Source organism: Lissotriton helveticus, chromosome 1_1 (genome assembly GCF_964261635.1).
Source record: "Lissotriton helveticus chromosome 1_1, aLisHel1.1, whole genome shotgun sequence".
NCBI lineage: Eukaryota > Metazoa > Chordata > Amphibia > Caudata > Salamandridae > Lissotriton > Lissotriton helveticus.
Genome location: NC_136057.1, coordinates 503,265,952 through 503,292,854, shown reverse-complemented (window position 1 = coordinate 503,292,854; position 26,903 = coordinate 503,265,952).

The window sequence follows — 26,903 nt, the reverse complement described above, 5'->3', positions numbered from 1 at the left end:
TCAACATAAAAAAAACTGTGAAAGGATGCTGTACCGGTCAAACATGTTGCCAGGAGGGTTCCATTGGCTGCAAGAGCTCAAGTCAAAGACATTATCAAATAGATGATGGATGAAAACATAATTAAGACTGTGGAGGCTGCAAAATGGTTGTCTCCAGTGGTTGTTACTCAGAAACAGGATGGTTCACTTCATTTTTGGGTGGACTTGAGAATCCCAAACAAGGGTGTCATCATGGATAGTTTTCACCTCCCAAACATTTATGAGATTATTTTGACTTTGGCTGGAGGTAAAAAGTTTTCCAAACTTGATTTGCGCAGTGCGTATCATCAAATCAAACTTTATCCTGATTCTAGGAAGTATACCTCTTTTATAACAACTGAAGGCACGTATCAGTTTAACAAACCTCCTTTTGGTGTATGTTCTGCGGCCAGTGCCTTTCAATGGATTATCACGGAATTCTTAAAGGGAATTGACCGAGTGGTATTCTTCCAGGATGACATTTTGATTTATGGACTGAATACTAGAGATCATAACACCATCTTAGATCAAGTGTTGTCCCGCTTGACCACTGCTGTGTTTTTGCTGTTGATGAGGTTGATTATATGGGTTATCATGTCATCAAGGAAGGCATTTGACCCAAACATGATTTGGTCAGTGCCATAGTAAATGTGAAGGTACCTGATAATAGAGACACACCGAGGTCAAACATTGGTATGGTAGAATACTATGCTAAGCTTGTTTGGGATTTTAAGGGAGTTATTGAGGAAAGGCAAGACATTTTCTTGGGGACCCGAACAACACAAATATTTTAATCTGGTCAAGGAGAATATTGTTAATGCCAACATCTTAGCAGGTTTTGTTCCAGGTCTACTCACCATTGTGACAGTGGATGCCAGTTTCGTGGGTATTGGGGAAGTCTTAGCACAGACACATGCAGGGCAAGAAAGAACAGTAGCTTTTGCGTCTCGGTCTTCAACTGATACTAGGAGAAATTACTCGGTTATTGAACGTGAGACGTTAGCGTCAGCCTGGGCCACCAGACATTTTAGAGTCTTTTTGTGGGGTGTTGTTTTCAGTCTTCGAACAGATCATAAACCACTGTTGAAGGTTTTGGGTCCTGATGGCACGAACATTTGTTCTGGGAAACTTGCCGTTTTGCTGTTAGTTTCCAAGATTTAATGTGCAAAGTAGAACATGTACCTGGTTGGCGTAATAGTGTGGCTGATCGCTTATCCAGACTACCGGATACTAAAGCTGGGTGTCATGGACTATAAGCAAACTCTTAGCACCGAACTTGCACAGGAATAGAAGTTGCTAATTTCCCGACTTCCTCCAAAAGATACCTCAGAGTCTGTTATATAACTTGACCCTCAAGAACCTTCTAGGGGGAAGGGGAAGTGGATAAAATAAGAAACAACAGAAGAGACTACTCTGGAACTGTTCTTTCTGCTTCTCTTGCATAGTCCGTCCCGCAGACTGAAACTTCTGAGAAAACCTAAATATATTAAAGAAAGAAATGAATGTACTCCCTATTCTACTCTAATAGTCTAATTCTCATTCTAATCTACTTCATACCTAATGTTCCAGATAACTTGCTTCTCCTATTTCTTTTAGTTGCAATTTTTTGTCTTTTTAATTCTTTGAAGAGATGTTTTCTGTTAAACAAGAATGTGGTTATTTATGTTATCTAGTTATTTATCTCTATATCTTTAATACACTGTTAGCTTCTTACCACCTCATGTATTTTAGTTGGCTTTTACTCTTCCAAAATTCTTCTTTGTATGAATGACCTAACTATCCTATTCTTTTCTACCTGAAGTATAGCCTACTCTAATTATACTCTAACCCAGTGTTTCCCAAACTGTGGTCCGCGGACCCCCAGGGGTCCGTGACACATTCCCAGGGGGTCCGTAGGCAATAGTTTTAAAAGCACAGAAACATTTCTTGTATATAAGCAGCTTTCCAGCAACAATAAAAGTGTCAAGAGAATGGCAGTGATTAATGTACCTGCTGGAGAGCAGGAGAGTTTTGTTCAGTGGCAGATTTGATTTAACTAATGTAGCACAGAGGGTTAATGTGCCTACTGCAAAGAACGTGTAACATGCATCTTAAAAAGCAGTATTTTATGTGCCTAGGTTCGTGGTTACTGCTTTTGTCACAGAGTTTTTTTGTTACTGTGCACTTCATGAGTGACAATCGTAATCTAGCAGAGGGACCTATAAACTGTCATCAAAGAGCTGCTTGCAAACTGCATGGTACCAGTTAGTAACTTATATTTTGTCCCAGTTATTCATTAACCTGATGCTGCTAAAATTATATATTTCGGTGGAAATACACTTTTAATGTTAAAGTCAATGCTAGCCACTGTGTTATGTTCTGAATCCTGCGTTTGTGCTTATCCAGACCAAGCACTCTTTAAACATGTTATATACACACTGATTTACATGTATGATTCAATTTCTCTATATTTGTGTGATGTAAAGTGCTCTGACATCCTACAATGGTATGAGAGATGCTATAAAACAAATGAAATACATGTGACAGAGGGGCTATTACTTCAATATAAAATACTATGGGCGAGATGTACGATTTGTTTTAATATGCGCGAACGGGTTCGCGAACCCGTTTGCGCATGCAAAAACCTATTGAGCGATACAAAAGGGGATGATGGACGGAGCGTTTGAGCAAATCAAACACTCACCCCCAGTCAACTGATCTGGGTTTAATCCATCACCATTCTTTAGCCCACTCAGCCACCCCATTTCAGACATGGCTATATGCAAATCAGTCTGACCCTTTGCCTCATGGGAAAAGTCCAGCCCGAACTGCCAAGCCATGGCTTCCATGGACCGGAAACAAGCATCCTGGGACCGATTTCGGATTCGTAATGCAAAAACCTATTGGGCCATGTACATAGCCTATTTCGCGAGTCGCAATTTGTTTGCGACTCTCTAAATAGGTTTTGCAACTTGATATTTGGAAGGGGCATTCCCTTCCAAATAACGAGTCTCAAAACCATGTACAAATGTTTTGTGGTCGCAAAACAGTCACAATTACCACCTACTTCAAGTAGATGGTAATGCATTCGCAAATGGGAAGGGGTCCCCAGGGGACCCCTTCCCCTTTGCAAATGCATGCAAAATTATTTTTTAAGGGCAGGCAGTGGTCCCAGGAACCTCTGCCTGTCCTTAGAAAATGAAACGAAAACGTTTCATTTTCTTTTTTTTTTAAATGCATGGTACACAGGCTGCATTTTTTTTTTTTTAAACTGCTTTATTTAAAAGCAGTCCGAGACATGGTGGCCTGCAGAGCCCAGAAGGCCACCATCGCTGGGAGGGCTGGCATTCCCAATGGGCTTGCAAATTGCGAGAGGCTCATTAATATAAATGAACCTCGCAATTTGCGACCCCATTGGGAATCCCAAACAATGTTAAACACACTGTTGTACATTTCATTTAGCGACTCGTAATTTGCCACTCGCAATGTGTCGCCAATTGCGAGGCCCTAAATGAAATGGTCATACATCTGGCCCCAAAACCCTTAGTACTTTGAGTATTTGTTTTGTGTACACACGTGTGTATTTTTTTCGAATTACTGTTTTAATGTTTGAAATTTAACTCATACAAATTGCTTGGGGGTCCCCGGCTTCCAGTGGTGACACAATGGGGGTCCTCAGGAGTCAAAAGTTTGGGAACCACTGCTCTAACCTATTTTTCTAATTTCTTTTTTTTCTTTTGTACAGATTGTAACATGAAGATTTTAAACTCTGGTAGGTATCTTTTCTTAGTCCTTTCTGTCTTCTTCATATAACAAGTCTTAGTTCAATTTTTTAACATTGCCATCTGAAGAAGTACGTAGCATTGAATCACTTATCTCTCTCTTCTACCTTTCTTGTATTTCAGCTGCCAGTGGTGACTTTCTTTTGACAGCTCAACGATAGACACAGAGCTCGTGTGAGGTGGGGTGGCATGCAAGGAGACTCCTCCACACGCTCTATTTCAGCTGCCGGTGGTGACCTTCTTTTGACAGCTCGGCGATAGTCAGAGAGCTCGTGTGAGGCGGGCGAGCACGCATGGAAACACCTCCACATGCTCTCTTCTGACAGGATACTCGGAACGCCCCAGAATAGGTAAGACCTTGAGCTGACGCTAGTTAGCGAAACACGGAAACAAGGGAACCCGACACTGGACTTATGGGCAATAAAATACGGTTGGTCACAGAGCACTAGGACGAGGGTCCGACTCGGGGAATTACTCTAGTGAAGTGCGCATTAGTTATTAACGGTGCACTTCATCTTGACTTGGACAACTTTGGGGGACGAAACAACTAGGCCGCAACATCATCTTCGGAGTCACCGGCCATCTTGGAATTCCACTCGCGACTCAGTATTCTCCAACTGTTGTTCAAGGGACGATTTCTCTTATTAATCCAGCGTGGTTTGGCTCTTAGGGCAGATACCACATGGATTGCCTGACTTGAGGTTCTGACACTGGGTCTACGGATTTGATCACAGAAAATGTTGTGGCTAGTCTTTAAGATCTTACAGAGGATCTGGTCAGGGCTATTTCTAGAGAGGATTGGCTGAAGGGTATGCGCAAAGACAAAATGCTTGCTGGTGTGGCAGAATGGTCAGAGAAGGGGTGCACTTCATCTAGACTTGGACAACTTTGGGGGACAAAACAACTAGGCCGCAACATCATCTTCGGAGTCAACGGCCATCTTGGAATTCCGCTTGTGACTCAGCATTCTCCAACTGTTGTTCAAGGGACGATTTCTCCTATTTATCCAGCGTGGTTTGGCTCTTAGGGCAGATACCACATGGATTGCCTGACTTGAGGTTCTGACACTGGGTCTACGGATTTGATCACAAAAAATGTTGTGGCTAGTCTTTAAGATCTCACAGAGGATCTGGTCAGGGCTATTTCTAGAGAGGATTGGCTGAAGGGTATGCGCAAAGACAAAATTCTTGCTGGTGTGGCAGAATGGTCAGAGAAGGGGTGTCCAGGGAAAGTACTGTGTCACCTGGTTTAGACCCTTTGTGCAGCTTCAAGACCAAATCTCTATGCAGGGCGATTGTGTTGTGTTCAGGGGCTAGAGATACATACCATCTGAGTCTGTGAGTGGTAGTGTAGTTTCCTTGGCCCATGAAAGTCACTTGTGTCAAATTTTAATGGGGAGACAGTTAAAAGAAAGATTTTGGTGGCCTGGAATGGATGGTCAGGTGAAGGAGTGGGTAGAGAACTGCGATAGTTGTAAGGAATCTGAGAAGAGGTTGCGAGTTGGGCTGGACAAACCCATTTCTTCTCAACCAGTCACTGGGGCAGAAGGTGTTTGGCAAAAAGTTTGCATGGATTTTATTGGTTCTTTCAATGAGTTGCACGACAATGAAAAGTTTGCCTTGGTATTGGTGAACTCGGAGTCAAGGAAGTAGCCTTTATGAGAAATATCCCTACAGAATCTACCATCAAGGTTATTAGTGAGGTGTTTCATAGGGAAGAAATTCCGGCCATGCTTCTTTCTGATAATGGCATACAGCTTGCCTCTAAGGAGATGAGGCAATGTGTTGACAAAATTCAAAATTGTAATGAAGCATATGTGTACATCTTTGTACAATCCACAAGGAAACAGCTTGTGTGAAATAGTTAACAGACTTGTGAAAGGCACAATGTAATTAGCATTAACAGCAAATTGTCCTGTGCTGCGTGAGATTAAAGAAATGTTGTGGGCATACCGCACCACGGTGCATCAAGGAATGTTAAAATCTCCATTTGAACTAATGAGGGGAAGGCAAGCTGGTACAAACATGGTTCCCACCTGGTTACTCAAAAATCAGTTAGATTGTTCTTCAGGTCCGTGTAACCAAGACGCAGTGATGGGCAATAGGAATGTTTAACCTTGTGATTTAGTAAAGGTCAAACTGGGTGGTGTCAATAAAGGTTTCAACAAATTCAGGGGTCCCTTTCAGGTGAAATCGGTTGGGGGAAGTTGGGTTAAGTTACGCAATGGCCAGACATGGAACCTCAGAAGATATTAGCCTTGTACCAAAAACAAGATAAGTTGTTGCTGAATTTCATGTCCATGCAGGTGGGGCAGCAATCTAAGGATGCCGATGTCAGTGTTGGTACGGGAAGTCCTGTTCGGCAATGCAGGTTACCTGATTATTTGAAACACAATGTTTGTGCGTAAGCTGTGCAGGAAGGCAGTGGGGTTGAGCATTAGATACTGTGTTTCGCAACCTTGTTGTTTCAACTTCTGTTTGGAATTTCTATTCTTTTACGCAGCCCTTCACTGTTTCTTGATTTTCATCTTTTATTTATTGATTATGTTCTATTTTGTTTATATTGTTTATTCACATCAAATCTGTCTCTGGAAGGAAAAGACATGTGTAATGTTTTATCTCCGGCCTGCTGGGCTCATGATGTCTTGGTTACTGGACTTGTGGCATCTGACATGCTTTTGTTCCATGTCTTGTGCACAGTATTCCACAGAACGGCAGTTGGAAGTGAAGTCGTTTCCCTGGCTTAGGCGGTTGGGTGTCCGAGCTGTCTTAAGTTAATAAATATTCCTGATCATCTTGGGAGACTCCGTCATTTATTTATAATAGTATTGTTTATGTTTTTTTTAATATATGCGTTATATTTTTAGTAGTTATTTATTTTATTTTAATAAAATGTGTTTTTTAATTTCATAGCGGGATGTGGGTTTATAGGGGAATAGGGTGGGAAGTAATTTAATTATAATAAATTAATGAATATTTGTTATTTATTAATCTCTATTTAATTGAGATTTTATAATGTTATTTGTGCTTTTCATTTTTTTGGTACATTTGGGTGCAGCTTGTGGGGTTTATGGGGTAAAAGGTGGGAAGTTATTTATTTGTAATTAATTAATAACTAGTTGTAATTAATATTAATTCATTAATTGACAATTATTTTTTGGTAATTGTGTAATTAATTTTAGTTGCGGGTTGTGGGGTTTATAGGGGTAAAGGGTGTGATGTAATTTATTTTTAATTAATTAATCATTAGGTTTTTATTAATATTAATTGATCAATCGACAATTAAATATGAACATTTTATAATTCATTTTAGATGTGGGTTGTGGGGATTATAGGTGTAAAGGGTCAGAAGTTAATTGCATTGTATCTGTTTTAATTTGTTTTTTACTTAATAATACTTGTTTACTTGATAATTAATTATGTTAATTATGCAAATACATATTTTTTTATGTGGGTTGTGAGTTGTGTGGTATAATGGGCAAGAAGTAAATGGACAAAATGTATGCAATAATTAATGTTTTTGTTAATAAATAATTTCCAAATAAAATATGTATTTGTTTCAAAATAATTTCTTTATTTTATTTAATATAATATTTGTAGGTATTTGTGAAATGTATTTAGCATAATAATATGTTTTTATTTTTCTTATTTTTAATATTAAATATATTTTTATTTTTAACATATTTATATTTTTACTACATTTTTTATATAATAATTTCATTCTGTTGATGCTATTTTGTTTGTTTTTAATTTTGAACTGACTGGAGTGAGAATAGTAAATTTTACCCCTCAGCAATCCAATACTTTCCCTATTGATGCACTGACTAGAGTGGGAATAATACATTTTATCCCTCTGCTATCCAACACTTTCCCTTCTGTTGCACTCATTGGAGTGGGAATAGTAAATATTATCCCTCTGCTATCCAACACTTTCCCTACTGTTGCATTCACTGGAGTGGGAATATTAATGGTCAACCCTCCGCTATCCAACACTTTCCCTACTGTTGCACTGACTGGAGTGGGAATAACACATTTTATCCCTCCGTTATCCAACACGTTCCCTACTATTGCACTCACTGGAGTGGGAATAGTAATTTTTACCCCTCCGCTATTCAACACTTTCCCTACTGTTGCACTGACTGGAGTGGGAAATGTAAGTTTAAAGATTTTTAAATAGTTTAATGTTTTAATTTATAATATAATGTTTTTTAAATAGATTTTATGTTATTGGTATATGTGTGTGTACACACACACACACATATATATATATATATATACATATATATGTATATATATATATATATATATATATATATATATATATATATATATATATATATATATATATATATATATATATATATATATATATACATACATATAACCTACTGGCGGTTGCCAGTAGGTAGTTATAGTTGGGACCTAGTTTCCATAGGGAATCCACACATTCTATTTGGAATAACTTTGGCACCGGTGGACGTATCTTCGTGAATTTCTCCAAGAAAATGGGCTGCTCGGTTCTGCTCCTTCCCTTAAAGTTTGGGGGTGATTCGTCAAGTGGGGACTGAGAAAAAAGGGGGGTCCCAAAACGTGTTTTCGCCATGCAATTTTCCATAGGGACCTCTAGCCAGGGCTACAGCCCGAACGGCTGAACGGAATTACACGAAATTTGGCAGAGAGGTAAAGTTCTGTTCGCAGATTGTGCTTTTTGTTAAATGGTGTAAATCCGTTCAGTAGTTTCTGAGAAAATTGCAAGTAAAATCATAGCGATATCTTGAGACGGAGTTCAGCACACATACTGAAATCTGTTCAATTACGAGCGCGAGCTGCATGCTGATTGGCTGTGAACTGTCTGTCAGCACTCGAAACCAGGAAGTGTTGGTGGCCATCTTGTGCCTCGCTAGAACCGAGTCACAAGAAAACAGTAAAACAAAGTTGAGAAATAAGGGAAGGGGTAGGATAGAGACATTCTGACCCTCTAGACTTGCTCAGGGGGTCGTACATGGATGTTTAGGCTCTATTTTATTTTTTAAAGAAAAATCGCGGCGTACGCGTATGGAAATATGTACAATTACGAGCAGGAGATGCATGCTGATTGGCTGTCAATACTCCAAACCAGGAAGTGTTGGCAGCCATGTTTTTTGTCGGGAGGGCAGAGTCAAAGAAAACAGTAAAACAAAGTTGAGAAATAAGGAAACGGGGCACGGTAGAAACATTCAGAGCCTTTAGTCTTGGTCAGGGGGTGATACATCAATCTTTAGGCTCAATTTTTATTTTTTTTATTTTAAAATAAAAAATGGCGGGGTACTCGTGCAGTACTTGTACGCGGTGGAAAAGGTGAAAAAAAGTAGAAGTCTGTTTTATTCATTAGGTCCCGTGGGGGCAAATGACGGGGGCAATTTTTCTGCATAATGGGGGCTTGTAAGGTGCCCCGAGCACTGGGGAACGGCACTCCTCTGGTTTTATTTTTAAGTATGCGGGGGCGGTTACGGTCCTACTCCCCGCAGTCTCGGTGAGCGGCACCCCTCGGTCTTTTTAAAAAAAAAATATGTTTTGAGCTCTCTCTCTCTCTCTCCCCGTACACGTCGCGGGGAACGCCACATTTCTGGGGTAGTGATTTGTAAAATGACCTTCCAGCTGTGGAAAAGTAAATTTTGCCATGTTCTGTGTCCCTACGAGTCCTCCATCTTATGTTATGTGTGCATGATTAAATATGCATATGTATCCCCCATGTTTGATTAAAGACGCAATTACAGTTGTGTCCATCACTAGTATGCCAGTTTCCAGTTCTCGTGAAAGCTACGAGTATCAGGCCTATGTAAAGTTACGTTGCCACGTTTCTCAGTGTGCACGTTATTTCATTGTAAAGTCCCCGTTTCTAGGCCTCAAAAGGGCCCGGACACCAGATTCAGCTCCTGTCTCCTGAGTCCTCGCTGAGGAGCGATACAGCCCCCACCTGTATCCTCGACCCTTCACTTACTTCCTGCCTCGCAGTGCCCGGCTCGGCCTGGCTCTGCCTCTGAGTCTGCCAAGAGTATGTTATGATTCCAGTTATCAGTCCAGCCCTCCTTCTCTGCATTCCTAAGCTACTGAATCGCATCAATAGTTTCCGTCATTGTCTAGCCTTTACGTCTCCATGTAAGAGAAATACTGCATTTAATGGTCATTTAATATTCTTCATCACGCACTACATGTAGAATAATGCATGCTCCAGTCTTAGAGTCCGTTAGCCTCTCCCCTCCTGACTCTTAGTTTATATCAACATGTTCTCTAAACATCAGATACTAGATACTGTTTAGGTACATGTCGCCCTGACTCTCCAGACTTCAGTCTCTGCTCCTAGCACAGAGTTCATAGCCCCCAGCTTCTCCTAGTAACACGTCATTGTCAGTTTACGCGCACCATTAGGTTAGAGGTCCCGGCTCCTTAGGTAGCCCCCTCCATGTTTCCGCCCCATTTATGACATATTCTGTTACGTTTACATCACATGTCTATGTATACGCCCCTGTTACACCCATTTTCACCCTTATCTTTCGCGACTGCTATTGACCACACCCACTGCCCGCCTACTGTAATTCATTGTAATGTAACTGTTTTAGTATATATATATTTGTGGACTGTTATTAAATGTTATGCCGATTCTGATCCTGCCCCCGGCAGCGCTGCCATCCTGTTCCCGTGCAGGTTGTCCTGTTCCTGTCCTTTATGCTGTATTAAACCTGCAAACTCCTACTACCTCGAATCTTGACTCTTATTTATTGAGCTATCTGTTATTCATTTATCCATTCAAAAATAGAGGTATTATTTATTTATATACCACATAATGGCGCCCGAACAGGAGCTTGCCCTTTCCCCACGCGCCGGTGAAGCCACGCCGGCCCCCTGACCCTCTGCAGCCGTGACGGAACCATACCGTGCACGTGCAGATATTTCTGCTTCAAGTATCCCTCAGGCCCACGGAGGAGACGGAGGTGGCGGTCCAGCATCCAGACGAGGCGGTGGAGGAACGCGGCGAGTCCCGACCAGAGCCCAAGCCGAGAGTCCAAGGTCCGAGGTATCCGGAGGCCCACCCGTAACAGAAGTCCGAAGTTCGTCCGTCCGGCGTCGAAGCAGTCCAGTCCAGTCCGAGGCCTTCCGTTCTTGCTGCCCGGTGAGTACCATTGCTGGGGTAGTATCTAGACAGGGTCAATCTAATTGACTCTGGTCCGTGGGTTGGTGGTACACAGACCCAAAACGAAGTGTCCACTTCGGTGGATGCGGGTCCTGACGTGTCTCTTTATGAGACCGGTAAGTTTCGTACTGTTTCAGCAGTGCATCTAGTTTCTGTTCTAGTCAGTTCTGTTCTCGAGAAAATTCATGTATTCTGTTTTCAGTATTCCAGGTAGTATTCTGTTCGAACTGTTATTTTAAATATTCTTCATGTATTTTAATGTCGTGGTATGAATGTGGAGTAATTATCGTGTTCATTGTGTATTGTATTGTGTCTAGATTACAGTTCAGTCATGCCCTTATTCTCGAAATTACGTCAGTTAAAAACTAGAAAAGGTCTGCTAGAAGCAGCAGTTCCTGTCCCGCCTAGGGACAGTCCAGGTCATTTTATGTATCAGAAGCATGGCATAAGTGCCATATTATATCTAGATTTATGGGTAGAGTATACCAAAGAGTTAGAGGAAAAGTATAGATGGCCCGTATCAGGTACGTGGGATGCCGAGTGCATCATGAGAGTAGAAGAAGCATTATGGAAAAAGAAAGCCAGACAGTCACAGAAAGATGCCATCGAGTTATGGCGCAAAGAATCTCATAAAAGAACCGAAAAAGAAATCAGAAAGTCAGAACTAAGTAGAGAATCCTTGGAACGAGCCCAAGAAAGGGAACTAATCGAGATAGGTGAACGAGTTAAAAGAGAACAGTCAGACAGACAGAGGCATGCCCTCATCAAGGGTATGTATCCTCTTCTTGCCGAGGGTTTGCCAAAAGCGACCCCGGAGGCATCCAGTAATTTTCCGCCACCACTAGTTCCGACTAAGCTATGTCACAAACCGACCGCAGCTGATATTTTCATCTCGTCCTATTTGGACGACACAGTCCCGGAATATGCAAATCCTGTTCCGCCAGTCCCTGTAAATCAGGCAATTCCTGCTCCCCCAGACACCGGGGCACCTCTTGCAGTACCTGCTACGGTACCCCCGGTCCAGCCTACATTACAATATCCCGCCGCGCTGGTACGAAGAGTATCAGTTGACGATTCCAGTTTAGGGGCCGCAGGAGGAGGTCCTCCTGGTACCCCGCCACCGCACCAACGTAGAACGTTGGCCGAGTTACATGAATGTGCGTTACAGCGTACGCCCAAATTTAAGTCCGTTGCAGAAATCCGACGAGCTCTCACTGAATGCCGCTATGATCCAGTTGCAGGTGATGATAGTACAGTAATATATTCCATCCGTGTAAGACGGGTGACCGGGTATTTAGACACCCTACCAGATATGAAAGGAGATCTAGACAGAATATATCGTTTCATCCGTACAGGGGATGATCCAGAAAGTATTGGCGAAGCCATGTCTCAAAGGAAAGCTGAGATCCAGCTCATGATATTAAAGTTTCTGATTAATTGTCTAATAAGAGAACAAGATTACCCGACTAAAGATCCGGCCGAAATGAAAATCCTGACAAGGTGGAGTGATAATATAGCCGAGGGTAAACACAAGACTATCAGTAGTATAGAGAGTATGTACAAGAAAATTCGTAAGGAAATACTAAAGTTACACGAACAACGTTAAGCAGCACAAGTAAGCGAGAAAGAAAATGACTCTACTGAAGAGGTAGAGGACGAGAATCCCACTAGAATAGCGTATGTAGGAAAATCTAGATTTCCAGATCGCCATTTGCGCCTAGAACACAAGTCAGTTTTACATCATCCAGCACCAGAACAAGGTTCTCTGGAACAAGTATTTCAAGCTACCGATCACATTCTGAAATCACGAATCGGTTACAGTGAATTAAGTACTATGCATGAACAAGAACTAGCCCGATCAGCAGTCCGATGGATTACTGATTCTACCGCTTTTCCAGACGAAATAGTGGCACAAATGTTCCTGAAATTGCCCCCAGCCGAGCAGCGACTGGTGGGTATGTATATGATCCAGCACCTCATTACATTGTATGAGGGTCAACATTCTGATCCAGGTCCGTTACACGATGTCCTGAACGAGTTACTCCAGTATAGATGGAAAGGTTTAGGTACCGATTTAATTAGTGTCATTCTAGAACAGCGCCACAAATATAGTATGTTTTTGAACCCGCATTTTGTTCATGTCTCACCTCCAGAAAGTAAACCGTTTTACATAGACAGACAGAATACGTTACGAGAAGTACACCCAGTTAGGACAACAGATGGTGAAATGCAACGAGTGTTTGTTTACACTCCGATTACAAAGATGGAACTCTTAGAGATGAAAAAGTTAATTCCCTGTCATGATAAAGATCCAGCAGGGTTCCACCGAGAATTAAAGGACATGCTCCGTATGGGAGAATACACGTATCCAGATATTATTAAAATGTTAAAAGTCCTGTTGCCCGCAGGGGTATATGAAAAACTCAAGGAAAAAGATTGGGAGGTGGGAGAGAAAAAGATCGATTGGGCAGTTCTCGAAGCCGAAGACAAGATACGAGTACCAGGTACCGGTCTAGGAGAGAAATGTAAAGAATTACCAGAACTGTTAATACAAGTTTTGCCAAGATTATTAGCCACTAAAAAGGAAGACTGGGATGCAATCTCAGCCTGTAAACAGAAACAAGACGAAGACACTAGTGATTTTTATTCTAGATTCGAGAAATGTTTTAGTATAAACAGTGGCCTCAAGACAAGTAGCGAGTCATACCCTCATCTTTTTGTTACTAAATTAGTCGAGAATTCAAGTCCACAAGTTAAGAATCGAGTTTTGAAAGTCGAAAGTACCTGGCAAGCTAATACCCCGTCCCAGATGTTACAGATGCTCCAATACCACCAGAATAGAATCAGAGAAGAGCAAGATCATGAAAGAAAACGTATGAAAGACACGAAAATGAAAGTACTAGTTGCACAATCTATTCCTCAAGACAGTCAGAAGAGGGGTAGGAATCAAGCCAGTCATCCTACAGCTCCCGTTAAAGGGACATGCAATTATTGTAAACAGCCAGGTCATTTTATAAACGAGTGTGCAGTTCTGAAACATAATATAGCTACCGGTAAAACTAAAGAAAGACCACGTCCGCCTAGACAAGAACAAGTTTCACAGACTTCTCAGCCACAGAATGCACAACAGACAGTTCCAGTACCGCAGCCTATTGCTGCAACACAGCATGTTACACAGCAGATGTACCAGTATGCACAGTCCGAGTATCCAGAGTATCAGCCATATTCATGAAACAGCCTAGAGAGGGAGGTAGGCTTGCCTCTCATCGAGATACCTGTAGATCAAGAGGGTCCCTATGTTCATAGTCAAGTATTAGGGAAAGACAGAAAGTTTTTGATTGATACAGGGGCAAGTAGGACCACCATTAGTCACGCCGAAGTTCCAGGGGCTCCGCTCTCAGGCTCAAGAAATGTTTCCCTTGGATTTTCAGGAAAGCCTATTATAAACGAGATATCTAAGCCAGTTACTCTAGAAGTAGGTCCATTGTCCCGCACTACTGATCTGTTACTTACGAAGTCATGTCCAGAAAATATGTTAGGCATTAAGACACTGAAAGAATTAGGTGCAGTTATTTGCTGTTCCCCAGAGGGAATACGATTGTTCCTACGTGACTTCAAGGGTCACTATGTATTACGAGATTTTGATCCGAGATTGTCTAATGTTCCGCAGCATCTATGGGCACAAGGTCCAACTGATGTTGGCTTCATGCAAATCACACCCCATCGTGTGACTCTCAAGCCAGGTGTAGTGTTACCACGAATCAGGCAGTACAGATTGCCACCTGAGGCTGTAGCAGCCTTATCCAAAATTATTGACGAGCTCATCGCTCAAGGAGTAGTTGTAGAAACTGACTCCAATGTATGTAATTCTCCGATCATTCCAGTCATGAAACGTACTGATCCAAATGCACCCCCAGTATATCGATTAGTGATTGATCTCCGAGAGCTTAACAAATGTATTATTCCCCAGTACCCAGTTGTCCCAGATATCTCTTCCCTATTGACAGCCATTGATTCTGAAGCCTCATTTTTTACAGTCATAGACCTCAAGAACGCGTTTTTTAGTGTCCCCATTCATCCAGACAGCCAGTTCCTTTTCGGATTTTCGTTAAATGGAAGGAGCTATATGTTCACACGCGCTCCTCAAGGTTTCACAGAAAGTCCAAGTATTTACAGTCAAGCACTTAAGAGACAACTAGACAATATTCACATGCCAACTGACACTGCCCTGCTCCAGTATGTCGATGATCTACTGATCACAGCCCGTTCTGAACGTGCTTGCGAGCGAGCATCCCTTACAGTCTTGTATTTCCTTGCCGAGATGGGGCACAAGGTGTCCCCTTCTAAGCTTCAATTCTGTGTCCAGCAAGTGATCTATTTAGGCCACTTACTGTCCAAGAGGGGTAGGCAGTTGACACCCGACCGTATCCAGTTAATAGCGAGTCTTCCTCAGCCCAAGACCCAGAAGGAGGTACGTGCTTTTATCGGCCTTACTTCTTACTGCAGACAATGGATTCCTCAGTATGCATTTCTAGCTAAGCCACTGATACAGTTAACGACACAGGAGGCAGCCGTATCGACTGTCCTCCCTTGGACATCTGAACATACATTTAGTTTTAATGAGTTGAATAAAGCTCTATGCCAAGCTCCAGTTCTAGCAACACCGAACTACAGTAAGCCTTTTACACTTTTTGTCACTGAACGCGAAGGTACAGCATTATCTGTTCTCACACAAGATCAAGCAGGACAATACAAGCCCTGTGCTTATTTTTCGAGCACATTAGATCCTGTAGCCCAGGCTCTGCCTGCGTGCCTCAAGTCAGTTGCAGCCACAGCACTAGCTATCAGACAAAGTGATTCCATAGTATTAGGACATTCCTTGACAGTACAAGTCCCACACTCCGTGGAAGTTCTTTTAAACCGAACACAGACTCAGCACTTGACAATTGCACGTTTAACAGGTTATGAACTGACACTGTTCCAGCCACACATAGAAATCAGACGCTGCAACGTTTTAAATCCTGCAACACTGTTACCGTCAGTTAATTCAAATCCTGCCACACACGACTGTGTGGAAGTAGTTAATATTATGACTAAGCCAAGACAAGATCTTGGCTTAGTCACGACTTTGGAGTCGACTTTGGAGTGCTCTGGCAGGAGAGAGGTTTCATGACTTCTCATGGAACCAAGATTCAGCATGGTCTCCTTATTCAAGCTCTGTTAGATGCCATACACTTACCGACATCCATTGCTATCATGAAATGCAAAGCACATACGAAAGTTACTGACACTATTTCTCAAGGTAATGATCTAGCAGATCGCACAGCCAAGCTTACAGCACAGACACCAGACATTCCAGTTAATAAGACACCGACATACACTCCAGATCTGACTACCTGTATGACAGTTAAGGACCCCACTCAAGATGTCATAGATATCCAGTTACATGCTACTCCCGAGGAAATCAAGAAATGGTCCGAACAAGGAGGGGTCCAGACAGATCAGGGATGGGTAACGAAGGGTAAAGCCACATGGTTTCTCCCCGACTCCATGGTTCAAGTCATTATCAATACCGCACATAGTCCAGCACATTTAGGAGAAAAAGCTATGTTAGACAGTATTCAGAACATTTGGTTCAACAAGCATTTACGAGCTGCAGCCAAGCAGAAAGTCCGTACCTGTATGATATGTTGTCAGTTTAATCCAGGTAAAAGTGTTCCGGTGGAACAAGGTGGATTCCAGCCCCCTGACCACCCTTTTGAAGTCCTCCAGATGGATTATATTCAGATGGAGCGATGTCGAGGTTTCAAGTATGTCCTTGTAGTGGTATGCGCTTTGTCCAGGTGGACAGAGGCATATCCAGTCCCAGATTACACAGCCGCGACCACTGCCAAGCAGTTGGTTCGTGAATTCTTCCCCCGCTACGGACTCCCTAGAGTCGTATATTCTGACAACGGCCAGCCATTCTCATCCGAGTTGATGAAACATGTTTCCCTTTTGTTAGGGTACCAGTGGAAGTTCCATTGTGTACGCCATCCAGAAGCAGCCGGTCTCGTAGAGAGACATAATCAGACCCTGAAAATCCGAATCGCAAAAGTATGTAAAGAGAAAGGTGTGGACTGGCTAGTAGCTCTGCCAGTTGCCTTGTTTTATATGCGCATGGTCGCACATTCTAGATCAGGCCTGTCCCCTTATGAGGTCGTATTCGGCCGCCCCCCTAATATGTGGGGTACACCTAGACCTCGAAGTATTACCGATGTTTCAAGTAATATGCTGACAGATTACCTAGCTTCCTTGATGTCTGCCCTCAACTCTTGTCGTTCACAGGTTGCTGCCGCATTTCCAGACAATACCGAGGTGGCACCGCATGAAATCGTTCCCGGATCCATGGTTTTGGTCAGGAACTTTGATCGTTCAAGTCCGCTGGAGCCCCGCTGGAAGGAACCCCGACAGGTCCTCCTGGCCACCCGTACTGCCGTCAAGCTGGAAGGCAGGAAAGGCTGGGTCCACCTGTCACATGTGAAAAGATTTTTTGGATTGAAACCTGTTTCAAAGAACATTTCCGAGGATCTTAAAGACTGCCAAAGTACTATTCTTAAGGACTGTCCCGCAAAAGACATTGCTACGAACCCTTCCCTGTTAGAGAAAACTCCGCAACAGGAGTATAAGCTTAAACTAAGGTCTAGTAAAATAAGTCAGCCAGTTTGATTGTCTAAGTCCTCCCCTAGGTGAAACGGTTAGACCGGTTTCTGACATGTATATAATAGACCCCCACAGAGAGAGAGTTAGTGAGAACTCTAGAAGTTGCACTATTATTTTATGTTTTCTGCTATATTTCAGCATTATGATTTCCTGCACCAGTTATGCATTTTATTTGTGTTTTTCAGTTTCTCATGTAAATAAGTCTGCTAATGTTACAGTAGAGCACACGTTTAGTGATCTGCCTCCTCATGAACTTTCTTATCGTCTTGCTATGCGTAATAACTCATTTATCCGCATGTTACATTATTCACACCAGACCAGCAATGCCACAAATTGTTGGGTGTGTGGTCGACTCCCCCCTTTCCAGACACCGAAGGGAGTTCTGCCACTCTTTCCTTATCCTTTTTCACATAATGGTTCGTGTGGAGCATGGTCCACGTTAACGTCATCCTCAACAGATATGTCTTTTCTGAACAGTACATGTTTCCCAGACAAGCAAGGTCTTCCCCACAGAACAGGGTTAGAACTAGAGAATGAAGTTTATAATCTAGGTAATTATTCTTCGAATTTCATGGTCCTGAATGTTCAGTCTGATTCTACTCCAGACTTACCTGCTATTTCAGTACTACCAGTCAAAGGTGAATTATGTGTCCGAAATAATGGTTCCGTACATGTAGGCCATAGTGATTGTACTACTGTTGTCAAGTATAGTGACAGTAGGAAATCTATTTTCAAAGCTTCACGTCATTCTTATTTTGTTTGTGGTCAGACCGCATATGTTCGTCTGCCCCTCGATTGGGAGGGTACATGTTACATTGCCTTCCTACTGCCACCAGTTTTCCTAGCCCCACCTGACTATCATAGGAATTCCCACCTAGTACATACTAGACACAAGAGAAATCTCCCGATTGTCGATTATACTGAAACTGCTCTAGAACAATATATAGATATCAATAAAGGTGTCTTCCCCTACTTAGGTACTGTTGTAAATAGTAAACTGATACGTAGATTAACCAGAACACTTGAAGCAGTAGTGATTGAGACTACTTCTGCTCTAGGTAACTTAACCGAAGAACAATCCTTTATGAGAATTGTCGTGCTCCAGAATCGTCTCGTCCTTGACGTCATACTGGCCGATAGGGGCGGGGCCTGTAGAGTCATCGGATCTAGTTGCTGCATTTTCATTCCTAATAACGCGCCGTCTGTTTATTCAGCTATTACCAGACTCCATAAAATTGCCCATATGTTACACCAAGATCCAGGCACCTGGACATGGTCCGGTTGGTTCTGGAATATAATTTCCGCCTGGGGATGGAAAGTATTGTCATTTCTGGGTATTGCAGTAGCGATCATATTCAGTTGCTGCCTCTGTTTACAATGTGGCCCTGCGATTTGCGGCATTTGTGCTACATCATGTGTTCCTAGTCCCAAGTCCCGTCCTAAATCCAGTTCCAAGAAAACTCGAGACAAGCAAATGATACTGTATGAAATGATAGATGGTATCATGAATATTGATGTTTCCTGATGGAAACGTAGTGACAAGGAGGGAATGTGGAAAAGTAAATTTTGCCATGTTCTGTGTCCCTACGAGTCCTCCATCTTATGTTATGTGTGCATGATTAAATATGCATATGTATCCCCCATGTTTGATTAAAGACGCAATTACAGTTGTGTCCATCACTAGTATGCCAGTTTCCAGTTCTCGTGAAAGCTACGAGTATCAGGCCTATGTAAAGTTACGTTGCCACGTTTCTCGGTGTGCACGTTATTTCATTGTAAAGTCCCCGTTTCTAGGCCTCAAAAGGGCCCGGACACCAGATTCAGCTCCTGTCTCCTGAGTCCTCGCTGAGGAGCGATACAGCCCCCACCTGTATCCTCGACCCTTCACTTACTTCCTGCCTCGCAGTGCCCGGCTCGGCCTGGCTCTGCCTCTGAGTCTGCCAAGAGTATGTTATGATTCCAGTTATCAGTCCAGCCCTCCTTCTCTGCATTCCTAAGCTACTGAATCGCATCAATAGTTTCCGTCATTGTCTAGCCTTTACGTCTCCATGTAAGAGAAATACTGCATTTAATGGTAATTTAATATTCTTCATCACGCACTACATGTAGAATAATGCATGCTCCAGTCTTAGAGTCCGTTAGCCTCTCCCCTCCTGACTCTTAGTTTATATCAACATGTTCTCTAAACATCAGATACTAGATACTGTTTAGGTACATGTCGCCCTGACTCTCCAGACTTCAGTCTCTGCTCCTAGCACAGAGTTCATAGCCCCCAGCTTCTCCTAGTAACACGTCATTGTCAGTTTACGCGCACCATTAGGTTAGAGGTCCCGGCTCCTTAGGTAGCCCCCTCCATGTTTCCGCCCCATTTATGACATATTCTGTTACGTTTACATCACATGTCTATGTATACGCCCCTGTTACACCCATTTTCACCCTTATCTTTCGCGACTGCTATTGACCACACCCACTGCCCGCCTACTGTAATTCATTGTAATGTAACTGTTTTAGTATATATATATTTGTGGACTGTTATTAAATGTTATGCCGATTCTGATCCTGCCCCCGGCAGCGCTGCCATCCTGTTCCCGTGCAGGTTGTCCTGTTCCTGTCCTTTATGCTGTATTAAACCTGCAAACTCCTACTACCTCGAATCTTGACTCTTATTTATTGAGCTATCTGTTATTCATTTATCCATTCAAAAATAGAGGTATTATTTATTTATATACCACACAGCTCCGGGTACCTGCATTGTCTGGAGTTTTTTTATTAATGTTGGGAGGGTGGGCTTGATAATACGTCCTTGTTAATTGCCATAGAAGCCTATGTTCTGGTGTTAACATGGGCTTCTATGGGAAATAACAAGGCCATATTATCATGGTCATTTTCGCCGTTTTATCGGCAGTTTCTTGCCAATAAAACGGCGATAATTGTAACACCAGTCCTTGATAATATGCACCTAAGTTTACTGGTCAAAAAAAGAGCAATGAGCCATATTATCAACAAAAGGCGATACATTATCGCCACTTTTATCGGCAGGAAACTGCCGATAAAGCGGCGTTAATGGGCTTGATAATATGCCCTTGTGAATAACCATAGGAGCCCAGGTTAACACCAGAACCTGGGCTGCTATGGGAAGTTACAAGGGCCTATTATCAAGCACATTATCGCCGCTTTATCTGCAGTTTCCTGTTGATAAAAGCTGCGATAATGTATTGCCTTTTGTTGATAATATGCTCCTTCATTTCTATGATAGTATGTAAAGCTTTCCTTTTTTTTTGGTGTAGCAGTTGTACTCTCTTCGCATGCTCAGCGTCGTTTCGAAGCCCACGTTTTCTTTTTCTTCAAGTTCAACAAGCAAACCTTTCTTTATATCAGTTAGTAAGTCTGTCGCTTTCTTTTCCCGGTTCGTGTATGTCATCCGCTGCTGTACTTTTCTACAGTATTAATAGTCATATTTTATATATATTTATTTGAAATGTAGTGCCGAGGTGCCAAACGTTGATTACGTACTCCATCCACCGCCACCGTTGTCTTTATTATATCTGTTAGTTAGAACTCAGTAGTTTTCAATCCTAGCCTTGAATATCTTACTATAGTATTTCAACATTATTTTTATTGTGGGCCGTCATACCCCTCCACACAAAATAAAAGATGTAGTTTTTTTTATTGAACTTTTATTAAACAATAAATATAAACAAAACTCAATTATAACTATATTAGAACTGGAAAAATAACTTAAACAATGTTATAAACAAATTGTGAAATGGATTCCAAAAGGTGTCCGATTGGTAATCTGCAAAAGAAAAAAGAAAATTAGAGTTTAGAATTATGTAGAAGTGAGTAAATGAGCTGAAGCATTACGGGGCATATTATCAAGAACGGCGATAAAATTATCGCCGTTTCAGCGTCAGGAAACTGCAGCTAAAGCGGCGATAATGGGCTTGATAATATGCTGTTGTGAATTCCCATAGCAGTCAAAGTTCTGGTGTTAACCTGGGCTACTTTGGGAATTCACACGGGCATATTATCAAGCCCATTATCGACGCTTTAGCGGCAGTTTCCTGAGTGGTGTCTATATGGAAGTACTACTGCGTTACTGACGCCCGTTATGGCGACTTATTTTAAATGCATTCCTATGGAGGCTTTGTAGATCTAGGCCTCTGTGCTTACGGTTGTATAAACCTTGTGGGTAAACATTTCAGGCAGTTGGTGTCACAACTTATTCCGAACAATTCTTCTACACGTCTACACGTCCAAGACAGCAGTGTCTAAGTTTAAGAGAGAAAGAGAAATGATGTCACAGACAGTGAGAGAGAGAAAGAGAGAGAAAACAACATTAAAACTGTGTCGCAGAATCTGGAGTTGAGATTTTTTCTTGAAAAGTCAGATGTAGATTTACTAGCTCCTTGCACCACTTTACCCATGTTAAAAGTGACTCAAAAGTGGCGTAATAAGGTTGTGGATCTGTTTGTCAGACTGTTGTAACCCATCTGTTGTCACTGCTTGGAGGTAATTATAGGTTTTACAGAGAAGTTGCTGTACAGTACGCACTCTGGGCCATAATATCAAGCCTGGGCGACAAAATTATTGCCACTTTTTCGGCAGGAAAGTGTCGCTAAAGTGGCGATAATGGGTTTGATAATATGCTCTATGGAATTCCAATTGAAGCTCATGTCTGATGTCTTTCACATCTAACATGAGCTTCGATTGGAATTCCATAGAGCATATTATCAATTCATTATCGCCACTTTAGCGGCACTCTCCTGCCTATAAAGTGGCGATAATTTTGTCGCCCAGGCTTGATAATATGGCCCTCACTCGTTTCACAAATAAAGCTAACACTACAGTTTTACGAGTGCAGTGTACCTGGTATATTTCAGTTGTTATAGTGCCGTGTTCAAGTGGTGTCTATATGGAAGTGCCTACTGCGTTGCTGACGCCCGTTATGGCGACTTATTTCTAATGCATTGCTATGAAGGCTTTGTAGATCTAGGCTGCTGTGCTTACCTTGTATAAAGAGTGTGGCCACCGGAGTTCACCATTCGACTTGAACTCTGCTTCTATACATCAAAGTATATTCAATAAGTTGCAGAGAATTCCATTGCTGTTGCTCGATAGGCCGTGGTTGCTTCTGAACGATGTTTGGTGAAGGAAACAAAAGAACATTCTGATTAGTCATCGTAAACTGAGTTGCGTAACTACTATCAAAAGTGAATTTTAATGTGGGTTCTTAATATTCCGTAGTTAAGACTGTTGCAGCTCAAGCAAACAAAGGAAGATCAATAAGTTAATAGAGGCCTGGGATGGCCTTGTGACGCAGAAAAAAAAATACTATCATGGATGCACAATTAATAATAATAGAGGCCTAAGCACGTGGCGTAGTTCAGAAATACGACACAGAAATTTATGCACGCACAATTTTTAAGATTAGAGGTGTATAGGACCTCGTGACTTTTAAAGAAATATTTCAGTTAAGTAAGTACAATTTAAAACCATTGAGGGGTAGGAAAGCCATATGAAGGATAAAAAATAGCATTATGCATATACAATTTACAGTGAAGGCTGATGATGTGGAGAAGCGTGGCTCAGTGGTTAGAGGCGGCAGACCCGGAAGCTGAGATCAGCCGTGGACCAGGGTTCGATTCCCCGCCTCGGCGGGTCTCGGGCTCAAAAATTCCACGGACTCGACAATTCTCGCTCCGTTGCCTACTCGACTCACGGGGTCACACTCTGCGACTCTGGGCAATAGCTTGCTTAATCTCCACTACGGCCCCTCGCGGCGGGATGCCTGGCTTTCACCTTGTTAATACCGTGCCGGGGTATCTCACAGGGGAATACCAGGACGGGTTCCCTAAGCAAGCGCCTTGAGACCCCTGGGTGATTCGTGCGCTATATAAATCGAAATACATTTACATTTACATTTGTGACGTCTTCTCTTACCTTTGCTTCTGTCGTCTTTTGTCGTGTCTTGAAAGGCTGCGGTTTCGCTGAGTCTGGGGTGTTTTCGACAGTCTGTCTGTCACCGCAGCACAGGCAGGCAAAAGAGAGAGTGCTCACGTCAGTGCCCGCATTATATGGGAACCGGGGGGCTAACCAAACCAAGCCCAGGGCCGTCATTGGTAGCGTTTTCGCGGTCTGCAAGAATGATGGCCCTGTGGGGGGCGTGCCATTGGGTAATATATTGGTTTCCAGGCTAAATGAGAGCAAGCATGCTAGGTGGTGGCATGTGGGTAGGGTGGGCGGGCGTGCACCGCGCATGTGCAAGTATGAGTGTGTGCACTAACAATTAACAACAGAGAGAGATGGGGGCGGTGTTATAATGTACACAGAGGCAGGCCCAGAATCGGATCGGCAATGAGTCAGCACTTCTAATCATTCTCCTTAGTGCGCCCTGAGCTCTGATTTGTCACTGAGAGGGTGATCGCACCATAGTTTGTACTGCTTATCATACTCAGCGTGTACCCGCACATACGGTACGAATATGCTTTGACGCATTAAAGCTTCTGTGTGACGTCATGTACGGCGTTCTGTACACGAAAGGGGGCAATGTTTCTACTTGGTTTAAAACATGTATGTATTTAATGTACATACTAAGGGCAGACATTTGGGATAACTATGATTTTTTTTAATACTTGTAATAATCATATATTACTTTTTAAAAAGAATTACACTAATCGCGGTAGAACATCATGTGTACTCGTATTGAAAGAGCTGCGCAAGCGCATCATAAGCGTACGCAAAGCCATGTGACTTTAAAAGTAGAGATTTGATTGGTTCATAACTTTTCCTACAGTTGAAAGTTCTGTCCCATTATAATTATTCAACTTTGACTTTCTAAGAAGAAGCATTTGTTCTGAGAATCTTCTGAAATAGAAGGAAGATGACAATAATAAGAGCAATGTAGGCATCTTCCAGCAGTTCTTCAGAGGGAGATTTCATTCCTGAAGAACGTCCAAAGAAGAGGAAAGAAGCTCTAATTCAGAAGTTTTTCACTTTTCCAGAAGGTCAAAAAAAGGTTAATGCTCCAAAAGTATCCTGTAAAATTTGCGAAACAACTCTTTCAAGGGGTGATCCATGTCAAAAATACTCTTTAGGCACAGCAAATATGGTGCGACACGTGAAGAACCTGCACCCCAAGAACTTTCCTCGAGCTGCAAGACGGAGGTTGTACGAGAACCCACCTGCTGCTACACCAAGCACATCAACTGCGGCAGCAGCATTTTCAGCAAGCAGTCCACACCCACATATTGATTCTGACTTTGCTAAAGTTAATATTCTATGCATTTATTGCGATAAACTTTTGTGTTATGGGGAACAGTCTAAAGACTTGATGAAACGCAGGATGCAGGATCATTGCTGCCCTCGACATTAGTTGTTCTTTTTTCATTCTTTTGTTCCGCTTGGAATTTGTTGAGAAAACACAAAAAAAATACAAAACAAAAAAAACTGTTCTTTTTAGAACTACCTTCACTGGTCAAAGAAAGGACTATCGTCCAGATTCATGAAACGAAAATCGGCTTGCAAAGGGCCAGATTCTTAGAATCTGGCCCTTTGCGAGCGCAGTTATTGCATTTGGGATTCAGCATCCCAAATGCAATAATCGCTATTATAGAATTCGCTATTGTGCGAGGAATTGCATTTAAGGAATCTCTATTTGAGATTCCTTAAATGCAAATCATCAACCAATTTTAAATTGCGAATTCGCAATATTTGGCCGCTATTTACCACGAAGTCTGACTTCGTGGTAAATAGCGAAAAAATAGATTAAAGCACTTTAGTGCATTTTTTTCTTTTGCATGTTACACACACACATGTCCTTTGGACATGTGTGTGCGCAACACCTGTGTAATGTTGCATTTCAGGGGTGCTACAGGGTGTCCTTTGGACACCCCTGGCACCCTTGAAATCGCATCCTTATTTGCGATTAGCAAATTGCTAATCGCAAATAAGGAATAACTCCCCATTTATTCCTGAGTTATTCCTTATTTGCAATTAGTAATTTGCTAATTGCAAATAAGGAATGTGTAGGAATCGCAATTTATTTAGCAATTCCTACATGAATCCCGTTTTGCAAGTCCTTAATAGCGATTCCTTATGAATCGCTATTAAAGACTCGCAAAATGGCCCTTTCATGAATCTAGCTGTATATTTCTATGTTAGTGTGTAAAAGTTTGTCAGAATTAATGTGTAGTTCATAAATGAATGAATGAATATGTTACTAATGTATGGAGAATGTGAAAGTGCAGAACTATAAGGAACTGCTACAGCATAAATCTATAAGGTGTTTATCTATAGTATACTGTAGTATGTCCGAAGCACTTGAATGTATCATATGTACATAAATATGTTACAAGTCTAGGCTTCAATTTGCGCTGCTGGTGAAAGTGCCTGGGTGAATTTGTATGTGTTAGGGGCGGATTTACAATCCCCTTGTGCCTCTTTTATACAGCCGTTGCGTCCCTTTTGTGACACAGCAGTGGTGCAAAAGATGTGCCATGTTTTGTGCTATTAACAATGTGACGCATCTGGAGGGTGTATTACATTGTAAAGCGCTGCGCCAGAAGAGGCTTTCTTGTGCAGAAGGGGGTGCAGCAAGGCCTCCTAAAAGTGACTGAGTGAAATGTATAACATTTTATTCAGTGACTTTTGAGCTTATGCTGCGTCAAAACCTTGCACATGCTTGAAGCAGGTGTAAGGATTGATACAGCATTGTGAGCATAGGGCCCCAAGAGAATTGCTGGAGCTGTGTTATACTTGCAACCGACGTCAAGCAATAATTCATCCAAAAATTACTTTGCAATTTAGTTTTGTTATTATTTTATAATAAGAATATGAAATATAATCTAAAAAATAAAATAAATATAAATATTTATATTAAAAATATAAGAAATTAGTATAAAAAGAAAGACATAATATTTAATACATTTATAAATTATCATTTACAAAACCTTTGAAAGTCACTGAAAAAACCAAAGGTTTCACACACGTTATGGTTAGGAATTAGCATTTTAAAAACCATGCAAATTCATTGAAAAAACCATAGGTTTCACACGTTATAGTTAGCTGAACATTTCTCTCATTCAAAACCTTTGAAATTCCTCCGGTATAGTTAGCTCAGCTAACTATAACTTGCGTGCCCGCAATGCACTGCTGATGACGTCACCTATTACATCACTCATGACATGGTCAGTGACATCACTCATGACATCACTGATGACATCTCAAATTACATCTCTGATGACATCATCC